Here is an 8,320-nt window from a genome sequence, read left to right as displayed (position 1 = left end):
GGCTGGTACTTCCTAACTGCTGACCTTGAGGACAGCAGCGTGACTAGGCTACCAGAACTCCTTCATAGGGCTCTTAGAGAGTAAAATAAGTTAATATGTGAAAAAGTGCTTAGAATAGTTTCAGGCACATCCTAAGTAATACATAAGTGTGATGTTGCTGTTGCTGTTTTGAAGGGGTGATATGGGATGCCTAGTGGTGAATGCCATCTTCACTCTGGCAGACATTTATTGGTCAAGCTCAGATTTAAGCCTCAGTCTTCTATCTCTACCTCTTGCTCCTTCTTAAGAGTTAACCGTATTGTCATCTTTATGCCAACAATTTGAGAATTAAGCCTTAAGAGGGCTCCTGACCATATAATTGAATATTTTTTGGCAAAAAAAAAAAAATGTTGTAAGAAGGTCTGGATCCCACAAAACTAGTTAATGTTGCTAGCAGTGACCAGATCCAGTTGTAGTGAGTGTAGGTTACAAGTATTGCAACTTGACATATACAGGTGACTGTTATAAAGAAATATCTGTTTGCAATTTTCACAGTTTTATATTTCCTTAACTAAAATATACTTGCTACTGAAATTGCTCTTTTAGATTATCTGGCTCTTGATTAGTAGGCTTAATTTACCTAACAGAGCACTGAGTAAGTATATTTGCTGCAGGAGGTAGCAACTGTCTCCTGAATGTAAATCAGATTCCATCATGTCTGGCTCAGAGAGGAAGTGGCATATGGTAAATGAATACACGGCTGCCTGGTAAATTTTTCCACTGACAATTAGCCTAATACCTAAATGCACAGTGAATAAAACATTTTCTAAATAAGAATATTATGCTCATATTAATTGTCATTGTTAAGAGTCAGGTCATTTTCTTAAATTTTAACAAAACTCCACAATCCTACTTCGAAAAGTACATGTCACCTAGAGCTTAATATCATACTATTCAAGTCCATGTTATATTTTAACGTCTATTATTAAAAAGACTTTCTGACAGTCATATTGCCTGTTGCAAAAATACAGACTGCTCTTTGGGTAGATAATTGTTCTATAAGGCATTACAGATCTCAGCTAGTAGGAGAATGGGCTTGTGGTAGACAGGTCCATTGTTGTTGCTGTTAAGTGCCATCACATTGGTTCTGACTCATGGCAACCCTGCCTAGGGTTTCCAAGGAGCAACTGGTGAGTTGGAACTCCCGCAGCACCACAACAGGAGTCCAGAAGGTCCATGGAGAGGGGGTAGTGTCAAGAGACCAAGATTTGGAACTGACGAATCTGAGTTCCGATGCAGTCCGGGCACATCTTAGCTGTATGTCAGTGAGCAAAGTACTTATCTACTCTCTGCCTTCATTTCATCCTCTATAAAATGATAATAATACTATCATTTAGTGATAATGATGCATACAAATTTGACAAGATTGACAGTCTAAAAATGAGATGATGTACGCAATGCTCTTAACATAATACCTGCTACTTAATAAGTGCTCAAAAGTAATGACAGCTGCTTTATGATAAGTTTTAAATTTTTGCTTTGTAACCCTGGGCAAGTTAGTAAATCCTTTTGAGCCCCAGTTTTGTCATCTTTAAAATGAGTAAATTGTGCCTGTAATCTGCATGAAGCACCTTTGAGCTTTAAAATACTATGACAATGCCAAAAGGCATTGTGTTCAACCAAAAAACTAACACCATCAAACTTGGGAGAATTTCTTTTTTTTTTTTTAATCAAATCTGATTTCCCACATTGAAATCAGGCCCTATCTATTCTCCAACTTTGATCATCTCCTCAGTTAATACAGCAAGTGTTCCGTTTGTGATTCTCTCTACCCTTCCTTCTCAGGTTTTTGGGGAGACTTTTCAGGGCTTAGGAGATTTTTTTCAACACTCATTTGAGGAGAGAAAGAGTTTCATGGCTCACTATGATGATTCTACTAGTATTAGTGACACTCATTCAAATTTCATAATGAATCCTTAACATAATCAAGGGACTTTAGGATATTAATAACAGGTCAATTACACTACTTAGGTATACATCTTAGAATAATCAACTATTTGAGATCAAAAGACAAGCACTTACTCAAGGACTTAAATTCAAAAGTATTAGGGTAGAAGGAGGCATGGAAACAGGAAACACAGGGAGCAAATGGGATAAATGATGTTACATTGTGGGGATTGCAATCAATGAGATGAAACAAAAGATGTATGAATTGTTTAATGAAAAACTGATCTGTTCTGTAAACCTTTATCCAAATCACAATAAAAAGTTCAAATAAAATACCAGACACATAAAAGAAGGTAACTCAGGGATTATTTTGGTTCATAAGGATTACCATATTAATGTGAATTGTTCCTTCCATGTTTTTGTGTTTTTTCCACAGGTGGTTGTTGGGTGAATTACCTAGTTGTGTACACTGATTAAGATTATCTTAAACCTTATCAGACCTTAACTTTGTACTTTGCCAATACAGCCTTTGAAATATTTATGTTTTTATTTCCATAGACAGTTTTTAAATCTTTGCCTACACTCCAAAATAAGACATTAATTTAAGTAGCTTTGTTTTCAAGACTTCTGAAAACCTCCATACATAATCATTAAATGTAAATAGATAAGTACTTTTTTCTCTCAAAGATTCAACTTTTAGCGCTAATGCTATTTCCTATGTGAATAACTATAGTTCTGCCAATTTATGAAGGCCAAGAAGAATTACCAGTAGGGAGGATATGAGCTAGAAGGCTGTTAGTTGTTAAGTAGACATATTTATACTGATAATAATGCTCCTCTTTAAACACATTTGCTAACTGTTATTTATGCTTATTTTTGAAAAATCAGTTGTAGATTGACAAAGGATAGATTCAACACTCAAATAGCTCACTGATTTAAAAACATTAGACCTAAGTCTATTTAAACACTAGAAGATATTTTTAAATTCTAATAATATGAATTAAATCATGCAAATAAGCAGGTCACCTGAATTGTAAGTGGGACACAATATTTCTGGCTCCCAGATTGACTACTAATGATGGTGGTGGTGGTTATGTGCCATGGAGTCGGTTCTGACACATAGTGACCTTGTATACAATTTTTAAGTCTGTAAATCTCTATGGGAACAGGAAGCCTCATCTTTCTCCTGTGAAACTAGACTGTGAGATTGTTGTTGTTGTTGTTAAGTGCCGTCGAGTCGATTCCGACCCAGCCCAAAATGTAACCACTATGCTGCCAGAGCTCCTTGACTACTGGTATAAGTACCAGGAAGTAAACTAGAAATTAGGCACAGATGGGCAGTGACCACCAATATCCTTTCATCCCATTGTTAAGAAATTCATAATAACTAATTGCTATGCATTTTCCTTAGTCAAAGCTTTTTTTATTACAATTTATATATCCCCACTTCAAATTAGCTTTATCAAAAAGGAATTCATTAGAAGATGCTAAAATATTTGGGGAAACCCAAGAGCCAGGAAGTAACTGCTTAACTGCTGGAAACTCCTAGGGACTTGGGACCTGGTGTCTGTCTGTCTGTCTGTCTCTCTCTCTCTCTCTCCTTGTTTTTCTTTTCCTCTTTCCAAACTGGTTTTCAAAGTTCTGTATGTAGGTATGTAGGTGGCCAACTACAGGTACTACACTGTTCCTTAGTTTAAATGCTCAGGCTCAAACTCTTCACAGAGAAAACTAACAAGCATCTCTCACCCATAATTTCAAATTCATAGAAAAGTATCTGACCCTATATAATTAGATGTCTACCCCTGGCCCAGTCAGCAATGTCAGGCAGTCAGGTTATGAGTGCTAACCTGGTTGCTGGGAATCTAGTCTTAACAGGAGGGAAGCAGTACTTTAGAAAAGACTGTGTAGGTTTTATCAATGTCCCCAAAAGTGTTTATTTTTCCTTTTGACAAGCATGTGCATGCACACATACACTCCCCTTCTCAATTATTAAGCAATCACCAGCCAGGCCGTACATCTTACATTCAGTTACAGTTACACTCTCACTCAATCTCTTTTCCCAAATGGAGATAATTCAGTCATATCTGAAAACTGAATCAAAAGATGTCATCAGTGGGTCCCTCTTCTCCAAGTAGATGATTTCCATAAATTAATCCATTTTTCCTGGAGACCAGTCTCCATTTTGAGCAGGCAACATTCCTTTCCATCTTGCAATGCAATTATTAAATGGCAATGTCAGAACACTATTAGTAAAACCACAAATGTCGACACTTAATAAAAAGATATAAGAAGCAAAAATCACTGCAACACCATACATTCATTACCAGACCAGAGCAAATACAAGGGTAAAATCATTTTTTTTTTTTTTTTTTTTAAAATGAAACCAGGCATGTATGAACTGGCTACTGTAGAGTGCCAGTTCATACATGCCTGGTTTCATTTCAAAGAAAGCCTGTTTAAACATGATCAATGGATGGCTGAAGACAAGTTTTCTCAGTAATACACTTGTCTTAGATTCATTAAGGTGCATTCAAAAAGAAGGTCCAATCAAAACAGTGACTCCAAAGGGGATCTGTTGGGCCCCTTCAATTCAAGACAAAGAGGTCAGCTTAGATGGTTATGACAACCGTTTTGAAGGAGTTTCCAAAGGGGTAATATTGATAGACTTTCTTGAAGGGCATAGAATCATCACAGGGGCTTATTATGAGGAAGTTTTAAGAGAATTGAAAACTGCATTGGTGAAAAAAAGGCTAAGAAAGTTGCACTGAGGAATTTTTTTCCATCACAACAATGCACCTACTCAAACATTTCACTGGAAAACCTTACCCCATCCACCCTACAGCCCTGGTCTTGCCCCTTCAGACTTATTTTTGTACCCCAAACTCAAGGTCAAAGAAAAGGAATACAATCTGAGTCCCTTGAGGATATTTTGGCATGATGTAAATCAAAGAGCATGCAGTTCTTCAGAGAAGGGTTAAAGAGACACAAGTATTACCTTCAGAAGTGTATAGACCAAAATGGAGGATATGTTGAAAAACAATAGCTTCCCATTTTGATATTTTTGTTTTATAAAGATTTCTATGCTTTTATAGCAAACCTTTTTATGCATCCTTGTATTGAACCCTGCAGGACAAGGATTGTAAAGTAAAAGGTAGAATGAGCACATTTTATGGGTCCTGGTGTGGTGCTGTGGGTTAATGCACCAGACTGCAAAGCCGTTTGAACCGCAAGGTTGGCAGTTCAACCAGCTGCTCCTTGGAAACCCTATACAGGGTCGCTATGGGTCGGAGTCGGCTCAACGGCACTTAACAACAACAACAACATTGGTATTGGAGTGGATATCTTACTTAACCAACTGCTTCACTACAACATAATGAAAATGAGGAAATCCTTTCTGCATCCTACCCTAAATGACTCAGTCAGCCAGGCCCATATACTCTCTGTAGTTCTCTTATTTGTAGCTTTTCTCTATTGAAACAATTTCTGTCTTAGTGAAGATTACGCGTTGTAAATAAGAGCACAAACATATAAAAAACCACACACTTCAAGTTAGCTGAGAGAGAAAAAATATATATATATATATATATTGGAAAGGCACAGTTAGCATTTGCTGCATAATAAATAACCCTCAAAATAATGGTTTAAATGACAAACATTAATGCAATTCAATTTGGGGCTCGCCTAGGCAGTTTTTCTGATCTGGTCCAACTTGGCTGGTATCTACTGAGATTGCTCATGCACCTACATAATGTTGGCAGGTCACTCACAAAACAGAGGAATCTAGAATGTTCTCACATGTTTGGTGATCGGTAGGCTGTCAACTCATCCAGAGGAAGCAGGTGATCTGGAGAGACTGTGCCAGGTGGAGTCTAACCTAGAAGTTGTCACATGAGTTCCTAAAAGATTAATGGAGAAAAACTACAAAGCTTCTGAGACCCTGGCTGAAGACACACAATTCCATTTCTGTCACAATCTATTGATCAAAGTAATTCACAAGGCCAGCTCAGATTCAAGGAATGGGAAAACAAATTCACTTCATGATGGAAGAAGCTGCAAAATATTCTGAACATATTTTGTAATATACAGCAAGGATATTACAATGAAGTCACAAACACTACCAAGGACTGGAACTAGGAACTGCAAATCTAGCAAAACCCAGGAAATTTTAGTTTTCATTCAAGTTATCTGTCTATCTTTTGTCATATGGTCTTTTGTTACTACGTGCAGGCCTGGTCATTATTATATGACTTTCTTCTTTCTCTTTTGTTTGTGTGTCTAAGACTTGAGAAGATTGCCCTGCAATTCCCCAGTGGGCATGTCCTAGATTCAAGTGGCCCACACAGACAGCTAAACAGTGTCTCTGGATACCAATTCCAAATTCCCCAGACACAGCTATTCAGCCCAATCCATTCACTATTCTTTGCAGCTTTCCTCCCTTAATCTTCTGGGTGGAAGGCCACGGAGTAGAAAAATGGATGCTGGGAGTCCACCCTATGGAAGGGAGCGGTATGGGATTCTTCTCAACAGATGAGAGGCCAATGAGGCACTTTCTATCACATAATGAAAGGACAAAGACTGCGTGCTGTGAAAAAGAAAACTCTTCAAATGACATAAATACTCTATTACCAAGTCTATATCAGGTAAATGCCAAGAAAATTGAAAACAAGCTTGTCATTTTCTTTTATTCTTTCTGAATCTCAAGCTCCTGTAAATACTCTGTTCTTTTAGAAGATTTGTGAGCAATACTTAATGGAATCAATAGATATTTGGTCTGCAGCAGATTTGTTTCATTTGATCTTTTTCCCCTTACCTTGGGAACAGTCCCTAATGACAGAAATATTCCAGAATAGCATTCACAGAATGGGTTTGGGAAATAAGTAGAGCATAGAGACTATCTGCTGCCTAGTAGTAAACTTGATTTTCAGGAGCTTCCCTGCACCCAAAGGAGTCCTGGTGGCACAATGGTTAAGTACTTGGCTGCTAACCAAAAGGTCAGTTATTAAAACCCACCAGCTCTTCTGTGGGGAAAAAGATGAGACAGTCTACTTCCATACAGATTTGTAGCTCATGGGCCAGGGGACTCAAGATCGTAGACTCAGAGGACACCATGCTCAACTAGCATAACATAGTCCACAAAGACAATCGTCTGCATCCTGCTTTGGTGAATAGCAACTGGGATCTTCAAAGCTCGTGAGCAGCCATCTAAGGTGCAAAACTATTGGTCTCTCCCTGTCCAGAGGACAGAAGAATAATGAAAATTGAAGATGTTTGAAAACAATGAGCTCAGTGGACTAATGGAACATGTGAAATATAATATGTCCTTGAAACCAGAACTACATGGTGCCCATGAACTACTTTCTATAACATTATGAAAGGACAAAGACTGCATACTGTGAAAAAGAAAACTTCAAATGACATAAATACTCTGTTATTTATGTACAACTACTACTGCTACCAACTGCTCTGAAAGGGATCACATTACAAGGTTCTGGATAGAGTGGAATAAAGTGTGGAATAAAACTCAAAATCATAAGCAGAACAAGTTTGTTGGTCAGATATAGACTGGTGGAACCCTAAAACTATGGCCCTTGGCTACATTTCAAACTTGGAACTGAACTCATCCTTAAGGCTCAATTTTCAGACAATTTAGGTATATAGAGGGGGGAACAACACTAGTGAGGTATGAACACCATAAAATGAGCAACCATACGAGATCACAGGGAAGCCATAACCTATGGACAATATTCAGAAGAGTTTGGGAATAAAGGAGGAGCAGAAATAAGAAACACAACACAGGGAGGAAGTGGAATAAGGGATATTTCATTGAGAAGAATGCAACCATTAACTTGAAATTAAGTGTATGATTTGCTGAATGTAAATCTTCACTCAATTCACAATAAAAAAAAAAAAAAGATTTATCGCTTTGAAAATTCTATAGCTCTACTGTGTGTTATGGGGACATTATGATTCAGCAGCAATGGGAACAAGTCCCTACCCCTGAAGTCATGTTTTACAACTTTGGTCTACTTCCTGAAGTCTAGGAAAGGATCAATTTCTCTGGCAGCCTTATTGAGGAGACATTTTCTCTTGTAGGTACCACTTCTTTGTTACTACCAAAAGACTAAGAGGGACCAAAAGCCATATGCAGATTGTCCTCCCATCTGCACCACTGACCAGTCACATTACCTCTACAGATGAGCCCAAGGACTTGTCACCTACAAAATTTAGATTTAAAATGTTTACTCAGCCTAGTACTTCATATGCTTAGTGTCAAGATGAAATGAAACTATGTGTGAATGTGGTTGTTGTTGTTGTTGTCAAGTGCCATCAAGTCGGAACCAACTCATAGCAACCCCATACACAGCAGAACGAAACACTGTCCAATCCTGGGCCA

The sequence above is a fragment of the Chrysochloris asiatica genome, unplaced genomic scaffold, assembly GCF_000296735.1.
Source record: "Chrysochloris asiatica unplaced genomic scaffold, ChrAsi1.0 scaffold00146, whole genome shotgun sequence".
Classification (NCBI taxonomy): Eukaryota; Metazoa; Chordata; class Mammalia; order Afrosoricida; family Chrysochloridae; genus Chrysochloris; species Chrysochloris asiatica.
The sequence above is the reverse complement of the archived record's forward strand: the minus strand, read 5'-3'. Positions refer to the sequence as shown.